At 48.7% G+C, this 19,229-nt stretch overlaps 1 long non-coding RNA gene across 1 annotated transcript; it reads right to left on the bottom strand.

The window, feature by feature from the left end:
• Positions 1-516: 516 nt before the first annotated feature.
• LOC123836940 (uncharacterized) lies at positions 517-6,784 on the bottom strand. Its single transcript, XR_006789122.3, has 3 exons — positions 6,691-6,784; positions 4,441-4,478; positions 517-973 (listed from the first exon to the last, which is right to left on the bottom strand). It is a non-coding gene; the product is annotated as an uncharacterized LOC123836940 (long non-coding RNA).
• Between the last annotated feature and the right edge of the window lie 12,445 nt (positions 6,785-19,229).

The raw sequence follows: 19,229 nt of genomic DNA, 5'->3' as shown, positions 1-19,229 counted from the left end.
AATCTCTGAGAAAAAGAAATTGCATTTAGTCTCTGTATTTTGTATTTTCACAGACTGTCTTCATGCAAAATCAAGATTGCACATCCCACTTCCTCCGGTGAACACCCTGTGAATGAGTAAAACAGTAACACGATGACATCTTACTACAAACCTGACTATTATTTTCCTGTCAGTGACTCAGTAAAAAGCTGATAAAAAGCTGATCTCTCCCAATACCAAGTTGCACTGAAAAACCCTTGCATGGAAATGGAAGTTGTGGGTTGCTTTGGGGAGTGCACCTAGCTGAGCAATGAGCCCAGGTACAAAAACACCGTATTAGATCGGGGATACCCCTACAAGGTAAGGTAAGGACACAAAAGGAATTCCTTGGGCTTCACAGCTCTGGGTTGGAAGCAATTAAAGAGGGAAAGGTGTAAAAATGGTACTTGCTACCTATTTTGTGTTCCTCTGGGAGATTAACCTACTTTCTTGGCTCATTTTCTTTTCTTTTTTTTTTTTTTTAAAGATTTTATTTATTTATTTGAGAGAGAGAGCACATGAGAGGGGGGAGGGTCAGAGGGAGAAGCAGACTCCCTGCTGAGCAGGGAGCCTGATGTGGGACTCGATCCCGGGACTCCAGGATCATGACCTGAGCCGGAGGCAGTCGCTTAACCAACTGAGCCACCCAGGCGCCCTTGGTTCATTTTCTTCTTCCTACATCAGTTGGTCAAAAGCTCTGGTAGCTGGCAGCCTCAGAAGACTCCATCTGCATCAGTCAGCAGAGTTCAGGGCCTCTCCGGGACACACACAGTCATTTACCTCGGTTTCCTCTGCTTTCTCCGCACAGCTGGTAAAAAGCCTGCCCCAAGCTTCAACACATTCTCCCTCGTCCTAAGAGTGTGCCAAGCCCAGGACGGCGAGTTAATAGTTGGAGCGTGCGCTCCTTTTCTCTTTTCCTGTCTTCTGACATATCCAAGAGGCTGGAGCGGTAAATCTGAGAAAAGAGGCGTGTATAAGTACACACACACACACACACACACTCACTCATGAGGGGAATTTGGACCCAGCCCCTTGCTCTCCACTCCAGCTTCCCGTCTGCTGCATTTTAGAAGGTTTCATATTGCTCCTGCAACATTTTTTTGGTTGGTTGGAGGGCTGAATGAAACACAACCTTCCCTGCAGACATCAAAGCGTGTCTCCTGCATAGCAAACTCTCCATCCAGCCTTTCGTCTCTCCGGCTACATTCCAATTTAACTGGGGCTGCCTTGCATGATAATCAGGCCTAATTACTGCTTTATCCCTTGATTGTTGTGCTGAGTTCTGGAACTGGCGAGCTTTTCTCAGTTTGGTCCTGCCTCTTCCCTCACTCTCCCTCCTATTATTTAGCACACCCATCTGAGAGTTAGCTGACTGAGCCTCATCGTTTACGAATGGTCAGAAAGGGCAAGACTGTGCCTTTGGGATCTCATCACACTGTCCACCTAGGAAACTTGAATACCTTTCACGACTGTGGGAAGACCTTGCCACGGACAGGATATTCTGAATACCTCAGGAACTTTAAAGAGATTTATTACCAGGTTAAAGAGTAAAACAGGCCATGAGATGATATCCTCGTTCCCCAGAGCTATTTTCCTACCTTTTCTCTTACCGCACACACACAAACACAAAATCGTTTACGGAATGTTGAAACCAGGAGGAAAGGGACGTCAACAAGGACCTCTGGAAACTTCCTGCCAGTTCTTTCACTTTGGTAAGATGCATTTTGAGGCCTTAATTTCTAGAACTGAAAAAGGCATCACAGGCAAATAATTGAAAAAATGGGGGATCAGGTAATCCCGTTTACCTCCATCTTAAACCATCCAGGTAGACGATAATTATTTTACTGTAAATTTCTTTTTAATGTACTATTGCATACATTCTCTGAGTGCCTACATGTGCCAGGCACAGTGTTGGGTGCTAGGGACTCCAAGACAATATGACACAACTCTTGTTCTCAAGGTGAACAAGCTGAGCTTTAAAAGACTCCAGGCAGGGGCACCTGGCTGGCTCAGCCTGCAGAGCACGTGACTCTCGATCTCGGGGGTCGTGAGTTTGAGTCCCTGTTGGGCAGAGAGATTACTTAAAAAAAAACCAAAGGATTACAGGCAGTTAGGCGAGGGGAACTCAGAAGACTGGGAAGGTCTAGATGCAATCATTTTTCAAAAATATAATCTGAGCGAAACAAAATTGATCTTGAGTTGATCATTGTGGAAGCTGGGTTTTGAAACATGATTGCTCATTATTACTATTTTGTCTATTTCTTATGTTTGAAATATTCCATAATAAAAAGTCAAAGAAAGGAGTGTAATCCGGGAACCATAACCTGTAGAACCACCTGGCGGGAACTGGTTGAAATGCAGATTTTCTGGCCCCACCGAATCCTAGTCAGTGTCTCTTGATGGGGCTCAGGAATCTGCATTTTAAACAAGCTCCTCATGCAAATCCGATGCCTACTGAAACTGGAGTTCCTTGGCAGGAGAGACAGTCAGTGCCAACAGTGGAGGCTTAGGAAAGAAGAAAAACCATTTATCAGCGAAGAAAAACCGCCCTGGAAACCACTTAGTGAGATCAGACAATTTCAGACCTGGAAAGAGGATCGTCAAGATCCCGAGGCTAGGCCAGAGCATCTCAGATTGTAAGGTGCACAGGCATCACCTGGGGATCCTGTTCAAATGCTGTCGGTTGGGTTAGGGCCTGGAATTCTGCATTTCTAGCTAGCGCCCAGGTAAAGCCTCGCTGCGGATCTGGGGATCACACGTGGATTAGCAAGGATTCGTATTTTACAGAGAAGGAAACCGAGGCTCCGAGAGAATAGTACTTGCTCAGAGTTGCAAGCATCCCAGTGCATCCCTTTGTGCTGCTGTTGGCTAAGGAGGCTGAGCCCATGAAGGAGCCTCTTACCAGCTGGGTATGGGGAGCAGGCTACCTTCCATGGGGGTTGCAAACGTGGGCCAGTCCTGGAGCTGAGCTGCGGTACACATTTCTCCTCAGCACCACAGGGGTGCTGTCCTGCCACAGTCTGTAATTTCTTATCATCATGATTGTATCTCCCAGGTCTGGGCTCTTGAATTCTTCTTGGAATTCCATGAGACTTCTTGGGTAATCATTAGATCTACTGAATTCATGACCCAGTGCACTGACATGTGCCAGGATTTTAGCATATTTTCAGTCCAATGCTAGTGCATTGAGCATGTTAGCTCTCCTGAGTTGCAAAGACAATATGGTTTATAATCTATTAAATATACGCCGTGGTATCAGGATTGGGGAGCATTCTTTGACACAGGAAATCCTGTTTCACACAGTGACTGGTAAACTCAGAAAACTGATTATGCCAGACCTGGTACAGATTCAAGTATCTTTCCCACTCTCCCTGAAGGACGGATAAGATAGTTTATCATCCTTAATGAAAGGGGATGCTTGGGTGGGGGGTGCTTCCTAACCTTTGAGGTTGAGGTCAGAGAGGCTGTTCCTGCCCTCTGTTTCCCTGTCGGTGACAGCTCAGGACAGGGCAAGGCAACTAAAGAACTGAGCTGGGGGCGTGTTTTCTAATCACTAATTTACAGGTAGTGAAGAACTATAGTAGGATATTTGGACTCAAGAAATTTCTAAACAAAAATGCTACCAGAACCTCCCTCCGCAGACACAGACACACAAGCCCCCATTCTCCGCCTATCCCCTCAAATGAAGCATCTTTTCCTCTGGCCTCCAAACAATTTCTGTTGTAAGGAAATGTCTCTGGGTTAGAACAGTCTGTGATCTTTCCCGAAGACATGAGCATGTCCTCTTGAAACATTACATGTTACATTTGTATCTCTTCCCCCTGGTCCAAAGCCACATTTTCCCTGAGCCTTCTTATCTAGAAACGCTAACTCCGGGACAGATGAATGGTAGGCAGAATCTCCAGCCCTTGCGGTCCCAATCAGAGTGAAGTTTGAAAGCTTCCCTTAGGATCAGAGTCCAGGGAAAAGTTAATTTTTGGTTCTAGGCATGTGGACTTAGATTTTTGTGCGGGTGAGGAGTGAGGGCTTGGAATGAGTAAACTCTTGGGGGTAGGGGGGGCTGGGGCGCCGGGATGGGGGAGGGGCCTAGGGCCTCCCTGGAGCCCCGGGCCTTTAGTAATCTGCTTTGTGAATGGAGTTAAAGGGGGAGGGGGATGCGCATACTTGGAATGCCTTTATCTGGGTGGGCTCCTTCTCTCCGGACTTTCAGGATGTGGGAAATGGAAGATGAAAGAGGCTGCATTTCCAGCCTATCAGGTTACAGTGTGTAAAATGGAGAGGGAAAGAAGGGAGGGGGGTGGAGGGGGGGGGGAGAACGGGGGAAGGCCGCGTCCAGGGGGGGCCCGGGAAACCCAGTTTGGGAACTGGCTGGGGAGAGAGAAAGAAAGAGAGCCGGGGCGTGCAGAACACGTTTCACATCACCTCAGAGCTGTGGAATTTCCTCTCTTCTGGGGGGAGGCCTGTGAAGATGAAGTTGGTTGAAGGTTAGTCGGTGATGAATAATAGCCCAAAGGCGTCTGATTGAGGGTGTTACCAAGTGACTGGTGTTTACAAGCAGAGATTCGGGGGTGGGGAAGGGAGGTGAGAGCCGGGGCCATCTTCGGTCCGAGGTGGTAAGCTAAGGCTGTGCCCCGAGGATGGAGTCCATGTACGGGTTTTATTTGGGTCTGACCCCTGTGGTATGCGGAGCCCGAAGTGCGGGCCGAGGAGGGGCGCGAGAGGAATGGGACGGTAATAAAGGCGGGAGAACCTCCTCTGTGGCTGAGGGATCCGGGGCCCGGCGGGCACGAGCTGGGGTCTGCTTTGTGTCTCGGGCGTCCCCGGGGCGGTCCCTGCGGCTCGGTGCCTGTTCCCGTCGGGCCACGTGCCCCACGCCACTCAGCTGTCGCCGCCCCGCGCTCCCAGGCCTTACCTCCCAAGAGCTGTGCTCTTTCCTTCCCTTCTACCCAGGCCGGTGTCCTTCCTCGTGGTCTTAGAGAAAGAGAGCGCCCTCCTCAAAACCTCCACCCCAGCGTGAAAGTGTGCAAGCAGGGTGAGTGGTTGGAAGGGCCAGGGACAGCTCCTTTGGGGAAGACTCTAGATAGTGGAGGACCCTCGGGTCACGTTCTGGCAGAGACAGGCATAAAGCCCAGGGCTCGGGAACACGGAAGCAAGCAACGGGGAAAGCGTGTCCAGAGAAAAGGAGTATTTATTAAACCCTGATACCAACCATAATCAGGCAAAGGTATCGTTCTAGTGATAGGATGGGTAGGGAGTTATTAGATGGCGTATAAATCACCCCCATACAACAGATGACAAAAATATTGCTTGTTTGGGAAAAATTAGAATACAATAAAATACACTTGTCACAAACCATACCAAGCTTCATTTCATCTTTTTTCTCTTGTTTCAGAAAGCTGTTTCGGATCTTGCAGTCTATCAGGGTCATCATTTTCGAACATCTATTAGTGCCATATTGTAGTCGAGTGAGAGGTTCAGTTAATAAAGATTTCTGGTTGATAGATTGCTAAAGCAAGCAGCCTTTTGCACTATCTTCTTTGAATTGCTACTGAGCCATAGAACAATACACTCAGTCCCTTTTTTATCATTTTACAAACCAAACACATTCTCCCTCTCCTTTCTCTCTTTTCCAAACACCTTCCCCCAACAGTTTTGGAAAATAAATACAGTGTTTCTTCCTCTGTTTTATCTGCTCTCTGGCTAGCTCTCCAAGGAGAGCTGTAGCCTTGACCCTTGCCAGACTAAGCCCAGCTTCCCTAATCTACACTGGTCCTTTTTTTTTTTTTTTTTTTAAGTAATCTCTACACCCAGCTGGGGACTCGAACTCACAACCCTGAGATCAAGAGTCACCCGCTCTGCCGACTGAGCCAGCCAGGCACTCCTATGCTGTTCTTTCCTGAACCCACAGTCATTTTCTAAGTTTGACTTTTTTTTTTTTGAAAGGTTTATTAAATTTGAGTTGGAAACTATTATTTGAACTGGTCCATCTGGATTTCTTAGTGGTTTCCTAAGAACAGGAAAGGGTGCTAACTCAAGTGATATTTCTGTTGGGCCCGAGGAAAATAAGCCAAAAGCATGTTTTTCTATTCTTTGTTGACATGAAAATTAGTTTTTGAAAGCCCTATAGTCAGCTTAGTCCATCATAACCTGCTGTTGACCTTAGTGGAGGATCTAAGGAGTCGAACGTTAAAATTAGAACTGACTTTGAGTACTGGCCCTATTTACCAGCTGTGCACCTTATTTTTATTTAACTAACACTTATACAGCATTTACTATGTGCCAAGCACTGTTCTAAGCGTTTTACAAATATTTGCTTGGCTAATCCTCAGAGTATTCTTATTATTATGTAACACTATTATGAAGTAGCTTTATTGTTGTCCTCGCTTTACAGTTGAGGAATCTGAGAGGTGGAGATGTGAGGAGCAGGAGTTTAAGCTTGCTTCCCTAGCACATCCCCTGTTAGGTGGGAGACGGAGCTCTGTTTCCACATCCACCACCACACTACCTTGGACAAGTCACTAGGCAGTGCTGGGGCCCTGGGAGGCGTGGGAAACTGCGGGGCAGGGAAGACGGGCATTTCCACACACATGAAAACCCAAAGAGCAAAGCCAGAGGGAGGAGAGATTTCGAGGGCTGATCTTCCCGCCCCCATCCCCATGTAGAGCAGCATACCTTCTTATAATTCAATCCACAGCCTCAGTCCTGTACCATTTCCGTTTCCTTGAACTGCATCTAGACATGATTCTGGTCCCCACCAGCTTCTGACCTCATTACTCATTCTGTTTACGGCTTGGCCTCACCCTTCAGACTGCCCTGATTTCCCAGATAGGAATTTGGCTGCCCTCGTTGACTATGATTCAGATTTTTGCGCGGCCACATTGCGCTAAAGCCCTCCTGGGTACACAGCCCTCTAGTCAGACTGATACCCAGACCCCCCCCTTCCTTCCCTGAGATCCCTGTCTTGGGTGAGGCTGGGCTCTATGAATATATCCCACTCCAGAGAGTTCGGGCAGGGTCACAGAGAACCTTGAATGAAACTGGGGGGGGGGGGGGAGCCATCAAAGGATTTGGATGGAGTTGGGGGGGGGGGGTTGGATAAGGCGATGAAGGAGGCTTTTGAGGAAGATGCAGTTGTGCAGAATAGGTTGGAGGAAGGTTGAGGCTCTGGACGCAGGGGTACAAATGACAGACTAGGAAGGGCTGAGGTGAGGTGCCCAGTCAAAACAGGGAGGGAGAAACACGTGTGGGAGACAGAAGAAAGATCTCACAACACTTGGTCGTTGGCCGCATTTGAAGGGCAGGAGGGTGCAGAGGGTCGCGCACTGTGATTCTCTATTTCTTACCTGAAGCCTCTGGGAAGCTAATAGGCTAGCAGTGAGAAAGTAGAAGGACTAGAGTAGTGTCTGGTAACTAGGCAGAGGCTCAAGAAATGTTTACAGAATGTGATATATTTATGTCGACTCTCTAGGTCTTGTCATTAAAATATTAATAGCCCGTGGAAATATAAAACCAAGAGCCTTGAACGCCTTTGTCTTAAGGGTAAGAGGAAAGATGCAGGAAGAGGCTGCCAGGGCTCACCTGTTGGGGACACTGTGAGAGTGTACTGAGAGGGAATGAGGAGCCCCGAAGAAAAACTTCACCCTGAACATCCCTGGGCCAGAAGCGGAGGATGGGGGATACCAGGAGGGAGGGAGAACTCGGGAGAACTTGGGAGAACTCGGGTTGACTGCAGACTGGATTGCAGGGGGCAGCCTCCAGTCAATCACTGAGGCAGAAGTCTGTGTTTGGGGGCACCCACGGTGCCCAAGAAGGAGAACCACACTCAGCATTGGGTGAGCACGGTGAGCCACTCTGAGCAGCTCTGGCCGTTGTCATTGTCTTTCCAGGGCTGTTCTTTACATTTGTTACTTAAAAAATATATATATATTTTTTAAAAAGTAGGCTCCACACCCAGCGTGGAGCCCAACACGGGCTTGAACTCACAACACTGAGATCAAGACTGATCTGAGATCAAGAGTCAGATGCATGTGGCGTCTGGGTAGCTCAGTTAAGCCTCCAACTCTTGGTTTCAGCTCAAGTCAGGATCTCAGGGTCTTGAGATCAAGCCCCGCATCAGGCTCCCTGCTCAGCGGTGAGTCTGCTTCCTCCTCTCTCCCTCTGCCCCTCCCCCCACTCATTATTTCTCTCTCCCAAATAAATACATCTTTTTTTTTAAAAAAAGATTTTATTTATTTATTTGACAGAGAGGGGGGGGAGCACAAGCAGGGGGAGTGGGAGACGGAGAAGCAGGCTTCCCGCTGAGCGGGGAGCCCAATGCGGGGCTCCATCCCAGGGCCCTCGGATCATGACCTGAGCTGAAGGCAGAGGCTTAACGACGGAGCCACCTAGGTGCCCTGTTCCTTACATTTGAAGTAGAGAACTAGTCTGTGGTCCCTTCCAATTCTAGAGAAATCCACTGCTATCTTATTACTCAGTTATTTCAACCTCCTCCTCCTTGACGTCACTTCCCATTCCATCTACTGGTTCCTTGTGGTCGGCCCACTTAATCCTCTCTCTCACCCGTGTAACTTTTATCATCTCTCTCTTCTCTTTGGAAACTTAGGCCACAATTGAAAACAGTCTCCCCAAAAGGGAAAACCCTAAAAACAAATTAAAAAAATTTTGTTTCTGTGCCCATGTTTGAACCATATATATACATGTTTTCCCATGTCTCATCTTTAACTCTGGATTATGACTTGTAGGGGGCCGAGGACCGTGTCAGGCTTGGAGAAGGTGTTTTGTCATGACTACGGCAGGCCGTCCCTACAGATCCCAGTTTGACTGATGGAGAGGGGAGTCCCAGCAGCCACGATTTATTTTTCCAGTGCTGGGTGCTGTGTTCATTGCTGTGTATCTGTGTCCCTGAACCCTGAGGGCGACCCTGTCAATTACATGTGCTTCTTACCCCATTGGACAGATGAGGAAGTGAAGACTCAGGGATTAAGTGATTTGTCCAGTTCTCGCTGCGTGTCTTGGTTCCAAGCTGACATTTTTTTGAGCACTTACAACATGTCAGGCCCTGTAGCAGAGCTTCACATTGAATCCTCAGCAAAGCCCTGGGAGGTTAAGTATTCTTCACCTCACTTTCCAGGTCAGGAAGCCGGCTCAGAGAGGCTCAGTCACTTGCAAAGATCTCCCTCCTAGGAAGCCATGGGAGCAGGCTGTCATCCCGAGTCGCGGGGCTCCTACTCTTTGCTCTTTGAGCACAGCATTTAGTTATTAAAATACCCCCAGGAACTTCTGTGCCAAATTGGTTTTAGCCTGGAAGCGATCCCGGGGAAGGCCCCTCAGACCGGCATTGTGTCCGGGTTGCAGGGTGCGCCCCCACTGCGGGAGAGGGCCGGGAGGATGGATCGGTTCATGTCTGCGAAGGGCAGAAGCAGCGAAGCGGCGTCAGGACTGCCTCTGTGCGTGCCCTGGAAATGCAAACAGCTCTCGGCTTGGCTTCCACTGCTGGCCCGGCCTGGGTGGCTGGTGGGAAGCCTGCTGGAAGGGAAGCCCCGTCCAAGGGAGCAGCCACGGGACCGTGGAGCAGTGGCTTCCCCCTCTTTGACCTTTAACTTGAGCTGATGAATTGGCAGCAACTGGGTGACATCAGGGAGACATTTTCTTTTTCTGTGAGCTCAGAGCTTCCATTTAAAAATTCCTCAGTCACAAGACAGAGGCTGCCGGAGCCCAGGCACACTTGTGGCGGCAGCAGGTGATGTGCACTTGCTCCAAGAGCTCCAGAAGTCTGCGTAATCCCAGGGATTCCGGGCAGCTTGGGGATGGCCATGTAAGGGGTGATCGCTGGCCTTATTTATCCCCACTGTGCTGCCAGTGCTTAGCCCTGCAGGGACCGGATCACAGCGGCTGGGCACACTGGGCAAGCGCCCAGGAGCCGTCAGCATTCAGCACTTTCTTCTGTGGGACCACTCTCTTCTTGTCCTTACCCCCGGTGAAAACTAGCACTCGGTTAAACTTAAGCTCAAAAGGTATCCAAACATGTCTTTTTTTGACTTTTCGTGTGTGAGATGGGTGTGGGGGGGGAGGTAGGGGGGCAGGGAGTGAGGAATCCAACGTCTACACTTGAGAGTGGTAGAAAGAATGATTATTTTAATACAGCAAAAGTCAGTTGGAGGCAACTTCGGTCTCTAAATACTGCAAACCTCTCATCTTACAGAGGAGGAAACTGCAGGCTCGGAAAGGGAAAGTGACTTGCCCAAAGCCTCACAGGAGCACGTTAGTGGCAAAGGCAGGACTAGAACGATGACCTGGGGCAAGTCCGTCTTTCACTCTGGGCCTCAGTTCCCTCACTGATAAAATGGTGTGGTGGGACTTAATGATGTACACGATTTCCCTCAAGAACTTGAAGTGTAGGGCGCCTGGGTGGCTCTGTCAGTTAAGTGTCTGCCTTCGGCTCAGGTCATGGCCCTGGAGTCCCTAGATCAAGACGCATGGGGCTCCCTGCTCAGCGGGGAGTCTGCTTCTCCTTCTGCCCCTCACCCCACTCTCAAATAAATCAATCAAAATCTTTTTTTTATTTTTATTTTTTTTTAAAAGATTTTATTTATTTATTTGACAGAGAGATAGACAGAAGAGCACAAGCAGAGGGAGTGGCAGAGGGAGAGGGAGAAGCAGGCTCTGCACTGAGCAGGGAACCCGATGCGGGACTCGATCCCAGGACCCTGAGATCATGACCTGAGCCGAAAGCAGACGCTTAACCATCTGAGCCACCCAGGCGCCCAATCAATCAAAATCTTAAAAAAAAAAGTTAAAATGCAAAATCATAACTGAGTGACCCTCCCAGGTTCCCTGTGGGATCCTAGTGGATCTAGTAGAGCAGGGCAAGGCAGGACACGTGGCTAGGAAGGTGGGGGCCGTTAGATGAACAGGTAACACCCAGACTTTGTGATAGATGTCTTCATCACCTTTGACACCCACCTCTTCACTTCAGTCCTTCCCCCTGCCCTTGTCTTGGAGACTGACATTTATCCTAGAGCAGCCATCCTCCCCTTTCTCTTCCTTCCCAACCCACAGGCATACACATTCCCTAATTTCTGCTTATTTACTGGGCCACCATTACCTCGGCTGTATGTCTGTAGCTTTCCACTACCTTTTATTTTTTATTTTTTTAAATTTTATTTATTTATTTGACAGAGAGACACAGCGAGAGAGGGAACACAAGCAGGGGGAGTGGGAGAGGGAGAAGCAGGCTCCCCGCGGAGCAGGGAGCCCGATGCGGGGCTCGATCCCAGGACCCTGGGATCATGACCGAAGCCGAAGGCAGACGCTTAACGACTGAGCCACCAGGTGCCCCTTTCCACTACCTTTTAATAAGGATTCACTCACTACGTGCAGGTTACATTGTCACATTTAATCCTCCTATCTCCATCCTCTGATTTAGGTTATCATCCCCACTATGTAGATGAAAAAAGCCAAGGGGCGCCTGGGTGGCTCAGTCAGTTAAGCGACTGCCTTCAGCTCAGGTCATGATCCCAGAGTCCTGGGATCGAGTCCCACATCGGGCTCCCGGCTCAGCGGGGAACCTGCTTCTCCCTCTGACCCTCTCCACTCTCATGCTGTTTCTCTCTCACTCGCTCTCTAGTAAATAATTAAATTCTTAAAAAAAAAAAAAAAGATGAAGAAAGCCAAGGCTCAGAAATTTACATACCTGCATATTCCCACAGCGAGTAAGTGGTAAATTCCTAAAGTGACTGAAATCTAACTGGATCATTTCATAACTAATCATTTCTTTTTTAAGATTTATTTATTTAGGGGCGCCTGGGTGGCTCAGTTGGTTGGGCAACTGCCTTAGGCTCAGGTCATGATCCTGGAGTCCCTGGATCGAGTCCCGCATCGGGCTCCCTGCTCAGCAGGGAGTCTGCTTCTCCCTCTGACCCTCCCCCCTCTCATGCTCTCTCTCTATCTCATTCTCTCAAATAAAAAAATAAAATCTTAAAAAAAAAAGATTTATTTATTTATTTGTCAGAGAGAGAAAGCACAAACGGGAGGAAGGGCAGAGGCAGAGGGAGAAGCAGGCTCCCCGCTGAGCAAGGAGCCACATGGGAGACTCGATCCCAGGATCCTGGGATCATGACCTGAGCCAAAGGCAGACACTTAACTGACTGAGCCACCCAGGCGTCCCATAACTAATCATTTCTTATATCACCTCTCCAGTATTACTGCCCTGTGTTAGGTCTCTAGCAGTCCTGAAGTTCTGGCTGGGGCCCATTAAGTTCACTTGGATGTCACAGGTGCTAATGAGCTGGAGGTCACCGGCTTTATTTCTGTGAGGACCCAGTATCTTTGTCCTATTGCAAGACCACAGATCTTATATCCCCTTGAATTTGATGAATACTTGGAATTAGGGAGAAGAACCAGTCTTTCGTGACTACTGGACAAAAATGGAGAGTGATCAGTTATCACCTGGTTCCTCTGAGCTTCCTAGGAGCTAAAGAGAATGCCAGCCTGCCAAGCTGTCAGTGTTGATAAACTAAGTTCTACAGATCGATTTGCAGACATTTCCTCGAGTAGCAGCTTGGGCTACTAACGTGTAACTGAATTCTGTCGTTTGGGGACGAAACTATCTTTTGGCCACCCTGAGTCATGCTCCTTGTGGCATCTCCAGCTGGTCAGCAGGTCACACAAGGTGGGGTGGAGGCAACAGCTGAAGATGCAGTTAATACCCTCCTAGGTCCCAGGGAGCCTCTAGGAGCAGCAGTTCCCTCCAACAGGTGTCAGCAGGGGTCTGACGGTGGAGAGACTAGGTGGGTGGGATTTGGTGTGAAACCATGCAACTTACAGCCACTTCTTTGTTCTTTGTGCATTCCTTCCACAGATACTTTCGGAGCACCCATATGGGCGAGTTAGATCTGGGACTGTGTTGGACACTGAGAATTCCAAAGCTAATAATAGGGTTAGAGGTTAATATTCTAACTCTGGAGACCAACATTTAAGCAAGCCATTATTAATACAAAATAAGAAGTGCCATCATGGAGCTATGGTCCCTTAATGAAGGAAGGAATTCCTTCTGCCTGGCTCGGAGTGAGGGGCTGGCCTGGGAAGGTGTCCTTTGAACAGAGATAGGAGGAGGGGAGAGTACATTCCAAACCCAGAGAGGAGTTGGGGCAAAGGTACAAAGCCTGAGTGAGCACAGCCTGATCAGGGAACTTGGGAGTCCAGCATGTTCCACAGAGAGCAGGCTTGTTTTTTCCTGCAAACAACTTTTGCAGGTGTCTGTCTATATCATCATCATCATCAAACCTAACATTTGTAGAATTTACTGTATGCCAGGCAGTCTGCTAAGTGCTTTACTCACATCTCCTATTTTAATACAACAACCCATTTTATAGGTGAGGAAGCTGAGGCTGAGGAAGCCATGAAGAGACTAGCCCAGGTTAGGAAATGCCTGCGTTCTTTTAACCACTGCAGTCTATCTTCCCAGTTGGTTCTTTTCCTTGCATTTTGTAGATTTGCATTTTGGAGGCGTGCGCTTTTTTCTCACATGTGTGTTTGTGTGTTCATGTCCAGGCCCCCTTCTGTCTGACGGGGCACTCTTGGGAGGCCACTCATTTGGCTTTGGCCTTTACCTCCCCACGGTGTTCCAGCAAGTGATTGTGTGTAAATTGAACTGAGGCTGAAGTTCCGTTTATTGTTTTTTTTCCATGGGAAAATTAACCCCAAAGAAGAACCGAAACATAGCGAGTTTATTGTACATTGCCACAGCCCAAGGCATTTGCCTTGAGACCCTGGTCACAAAGTTGGGGGTATTACTGGAAAGTGGTCTTTTAAATATGCGTGTGGTGGTGGGGTGGGGTAGCACGGGGAGGGGGGTGTTCCAACTTGAAAGCTAATTAGGCTCCGGTTTTGAAAAGCTTTAAATGCCATCTAGAGTTTAAACTTCCATTTTATGGGGATATCAAGAAAAAGGGAAGCACTTATCTTTTCACGTTCCGCCTTCGTGAACAATAAAAGTTTTTGGGGGCACAGATAACATGCAGTTTAAGATGAGCCTGTGTGGGATGCAGGATGGGTTGGAAAGGAAAGGGCTGAGGAGCTTCCAGTTTACAAGTCATGATAAAATCTGGGGGCTCCGGGTGGGGAGTTTAGTGCCTGAATTGCGGTGATGGCAGCAATGATGAAGACAGGGGCCAAGGTAAAAAGTCGCTAACATACGATAAATGTATTTTTACAAGTAAACTCTGGTTCGTCAGTTTTCCAAATTCGATTTGGGGGCATTAGGTGTTTTGTTTTTGTTTTTTACCGTGGCCCCCACTGGTATCGTTGTGATACATTCTTTTGCAAATCTTCCCCTTTGAGTCCAGGATGTCACTTGCCTGTACCTGAAACTCGGATCTATAAGGCTTGAATCTGCGTCTAAACTTAGCCCCCCGCTGACTTGGAAAGAATCTCAACTTGGCAGAACGCCTTCCTCTCTCTTCAAGCCGCAGTCTCAAAAGTAGCTCTCCACCCCCCCACCCCCCAACTAATGAACTATATCTAATAGCCTCTCTTTACAGAGTCCTTTGAGAAAGAGATGGCGTTTGATTTTGACCTCATTATCCATTTCAGCCTGTCCTTGATGAAAATAATCGCCCCTCAGGCAGGTACATTCCTCACATTCCGCTCTCGGCGAGCTGCTAAGACGTTGTTAACCCCAGCGACCATGGGAAAATGCTGCCGTCTGCCTCGGAGAGTCTGAAGGGAGTGGGCACAAGATAACAAGAGGTGAAGAGGTCGGAGGGGAGGCCCCCTTTCATCTTTTCAGGCTGTTTCCAACCCAGACAAAGGATTCTGTCCAGGGGTGCAAGGCCCACGCGGCTTTATTTTCTGGTCTGGCCCCCGAACGGGGGTTGGGAGGGCCGGGTCGTATCTGGATATTGTTTTGGAGGCGAATGCCTGGCTCCCGGGAAGTCCTCGACTCCTGGGGGAATGCTAAGTGGAAGCAAGGGCAAGCAGCCCCCGCTTGGGCGGAAGAGACCACCCAGCTACTCAAAGGAGAGCGTGAAGGGCCTGAATGGAACGAGCTGTCCTGCAGGATTTATCATTCAGACAGTGAGATTAAGGGTGTGAGGCTGTTGAGCTGCCTCGAGTCTCGGAGTAGCTCAAGGATTTGTGGCAGCAGGGAAAGGGGGAAGGGGGACGGGGAGGGGTGGCGTGGGGCCGAATGGAGAGGTGAGGAGCGTCTGGAAACCTGCGTGGGTATGGGGAGGGCCGATCCAGATTGCCGCCCAGCCTGCCACTAACCTGCTCTGTGACTGGACGAGTCATTTCTTCCCTTTTGTACAACGAAGCGATTGGAAGGATACCAGAAGGAGCCTCCAGGGGCTGCCCGCCCCACCTCCTCCCCCAGACGCTTTTCCTCAGCTCGCCTCATTGATTGCGTTTTATTAGAAAAGTAACGTAGTCCACGTTATCAGTCATTGAAAGTCAACAACCCTCCACCTTACCAAAATCCCCGGTCCGGTCCCCAGCGCTTTCCTGCGGTAATGATCATCTTTTGGGTAGGTTTCCCTTTGAGCTCTTCAAATGCATATGTAGTGTTAACATCTCTGTAGCATACCTACAGTTTCGCATTGTGGCTTGTTTTCCCTCCCCAGTAAGCTTAGGGCGCTGGGCATCTTCCCTTTGCTCCTGCAGGTTGTTCTCACCAAGCACCTTCACCCTGCTCTGCGCTCCAGTGGTCAGCTGGGTGCCCTTTTGCCTCCTTGGCTTCTGGTTGGGTTTGAGAGCTATTCCTTCTCCACCTCCCTCCCTTCCAGATCCCTGCAGACGAGCCCAGTCCCTCCACCACAGGCCACAGCTCCTGGCTGGGGAACCCTCGAGGCTCTCCTCCAGGTAGTTCTCTCTCCGTGTTCCTAGAAGGGCCCCACTTACCCCTTCAGGCCGAGCCTCGAAGTGGAAGCAGGTCCCCTCTGCTCTGTTGCTTTTCCAAACGCTGCTCACACCTTTGCAAATAGTCCCTTTATTAAGCTCTCTTCAAAGTTCCCAATTTTGATTGTGCCGTTTCCTGCTGAGACTCTGATGGTCGCAGAATATATATCATGAGTAGTATTTTCCAGATTACTACACGGAATCCACGTGGACTCTAACTGCATAGCACCGTGTTGACTATATACAGGACATACCTATACCGTAATTCACTTAGCCCCTCCCACAGTGCTCCACATTTACTCTGCTTCCTGTTCTTTCAGTACCAATACCTCAGCGAAATACTCCCCAGACAAGAAATCATGGTTTCTTTTACTGTAGGCACTTCCTTTCCTTTCTGGGTTTCAGTTCATGGCACCCAGGCCATCAAGTTTTCTGTCGCACACCTTGGCTGCCCTCGGGGAACTTACCAGTGGGTAGTGCGGAATTTAGCAATGTGAGGCCAGAGGACTAGCTGAGCCAAATTATGTGATACAGCTAGAAATTCTAGGATCAGGGCGCCTGGGTGGCTCAGTCGTTGGGCGTCTGCCTTCGGCTCAGGTCGTGATCCCAGGGTCCTGGGATCGAGCCCCGCATCGGGCTCTCTGCTCGGCCGGGAGCCTGCTTCTCCCTCTCCCACTCCCCCTGCTTGTGTTCCCTCTCTAGCTGTCTCTCTCTCTCTCTGTCAAATAAATAAAATAAAATCTTTAAAAAAAAAAAAAAAGAAATTCTAGGATCGAGGCTGGATGGAGATGAGATACGGTTATTGGAAAAGACCTGGGATGTTTCAGGACAGGGCTGTGTAATCATCACCCAGTTTCAAACTCCAGAAGTGTGCCCTCCTCTGACTTTGTTTGATTCATATATCAAAGAAAAATGCCGGTTTAGTTTTCAACTAGAAAAATGTCTGTCAGACGCAAACATGTCTTTGCATCAACACGCCCAGCACGTTATGTCCTATAAGTTGAAGCCTAGTGCTAACACAGGTTGATTTAAGGATTGGTCAGATGACTTGAAAGCTCAAGAGCATTGGGCTGGGTATCTGGACTCACCCATCTCCACAGCAGGGATGACCTTGCCTGTGGGACCTTAATATCCCTGGCCTTTTGGCCAAGACCCCTTTCTCTGGCCAGATAGTGCTTAGCTATGCAAGGTCACCTTGAGCCTTTGTAACTCCTCCTTCTCCTTGCCTCTGACCCTCCCTTTCATGGAGGCTTTACAGTTGTATCTGCACAGGAGTCTCTTGGGAATCTTGTTAAATACAGATCGGGGTTCAGGAGGTTTGGGATGGGGCCTGGGAACTTGCAGTTTTAATGTATGCCAAAATTCCTTCAGTACTACCTAGCCTCCTGGAGCCGCTGAGCCTTTTAAAAGAGTGTCTTTCTTATCTCTGCTCTAGTTCTGACAATGGTAATTTATAATTTAATATTCAGATGGGCAATCTTCCGTTTTAGTCCCTGGGTGAGGAGTGGAGCGCCTGGTGGTAGCTTCCTGAAGCAGCGGGCAGATCTCAGGACGGGGGGCGCATTCGTTCACCTGGGGGCTGAAGGACCGGCTCAGACCTTCGGGTTTCTTGCTGTTCTCTGCCCTGGCCTGGTTGCTGCAGAGCGGCTACTCCCCTACCCTTCACTTTACCTAAAGCCCTGAGGTCTTTGATTCTTCTCTTTACAGAGAAAGAAAAACAAAACTTGTATAAGTGTTTGTGAAGTGACTTAGCTTGAAAACTTTAAAGACAGTCCCTTCATAATTTTAAATGAAGAATTGACCAGAATAGGATGGGGGAATTAATCACAAGCCTATTACTAACATCACTTTACATTTTCTTTAATCAATTAGCTTATTTTAAAAGATTTTATTTATTTTATTATTATTATTATTTTGAATTTATTTGTTCAGAGAGAGAGCGATCGAGAGAGCACAAGCAGGGGGAGTGGCAGGCAAAGGGAGAGGCAGGCTTCCCAACGAGCAGGGAGCCCAATGCGGGGCTCAGTCCCAGGACCCTGGGCTCATGACCTGAGCCGAAGGCAGATGCTTAACCGACTGTCACCCAGGTGTCCCTAATTAGTTTATTTTAAAAGATTTTATTTATTTATTTGCGAGAGAGAGAGAGCGAGCACAAGCTGGGGGAGGGGTAGAGGCAGAGAGAGAAGCAGACTCCCCGCTGAGCAGGGAGCCAGATGAAGGGCTGGATTCCAGGACCCAAGATCCTGACCTGAGCCAAAGGCAGACGCTTAACGACTTAACCGACTGAGCCACCTAGGCAGCCTCCACTTTACATTTTAAAAACATTTGACAGTTTACAAATCATTTAGATATCCACAATCTATTTGATTCTTACAACCCTGGAAGGTAGAGCAGGCATATCCCCATTTGCTAGATAAAACTGAGCCTCAGAGAGGGCAAATGACATATCCAGGCTCAACTGGCTACCTGGTGGTAGAATTTGGGTTCAGTGCTTTTAAATGCCCTCTTAGCCTGGACTGTGCATCTTCTTGAATTTCTATGTAAAAAGAATTGCAACAATTGCCATCTCTCCCCTGGGTTTTCTATGATTTGACCCTGCCCATTCTCATGGCCACTATCCCCACCCAGGCTCCCATCATCACACACTTGAATTCTTACCATAGAGGCCAGTGTAGGTTATTAAGACTAGAATGAATGCTCATGTGCCAGGCCTTGTGCCACGCTCTGATGGTAGGGATGACTGTGTCCTGAACTTCCAGGAGATACAGAGACCTGAAACAGGTCGCTGCGACAGGACAGCAAATAGCAGTGATGGGAGATGAACAGGGACCTGCAGTGGGGCTAAGCGGTGGCAGGCTGCTCCTTCCGGTTGGTCTTCTGGACATCGTGTTCTCTTCATCATAGGCACTGAGTGTTGTGTGTTCCCTGGTCAAGATCCTTTAGTAACGGGGCGCCTGGATGGCTCAGTTGGTTAAGCATCTGCCTTCAGCTCAGGTCATGATCCCAGGGTCCTGGGATCGAGCCCCATGTCGGGCTCCCTGCTCAGCAAGGAGTCTGCTTCTCCCTCTCCCTCTGCCGCCCTCTCCCCCACTTGTGCTCTCTCTTTCTCAAATAAATAAAATCTTAAAAAAAAAAAAAATCCTTTAGTAACATCACAGTGCCAGGACTCCAGCTTGGCATTCAGTGTCCTCCATCATCTGGCCCCTGTATCTTTAACGTTCCTTGATACCGGTCACAACGTTCTCCCGATTGGCTCCGGCACCTTATTGCTATATACTCCTGTGATTCCAGTCAAAGAATCATATCAAGAACCTTAA

Source organism: Mirounga angustirostris, unplaced genomic scaffold (genome assembly GCF_029215605.1).
Source record: "Mirounga angustirostris isolate CCGP_5_RB_7025 unplaced genomic scaffold, mMirAng1.0.hap1 SCAF_8, whole genome shotgun sequence".
NCBI lineage: Eukaryota > Metazoa > Chordata > Mammalia > Carnivora > Phocidae > Mirounga > Mirounga angustirostris.
The sequence above is the reverse complement of the archived record's forward strand: the minus strand, read 5'-3'. Positions and strand labels throughout refer to the sequence as shown.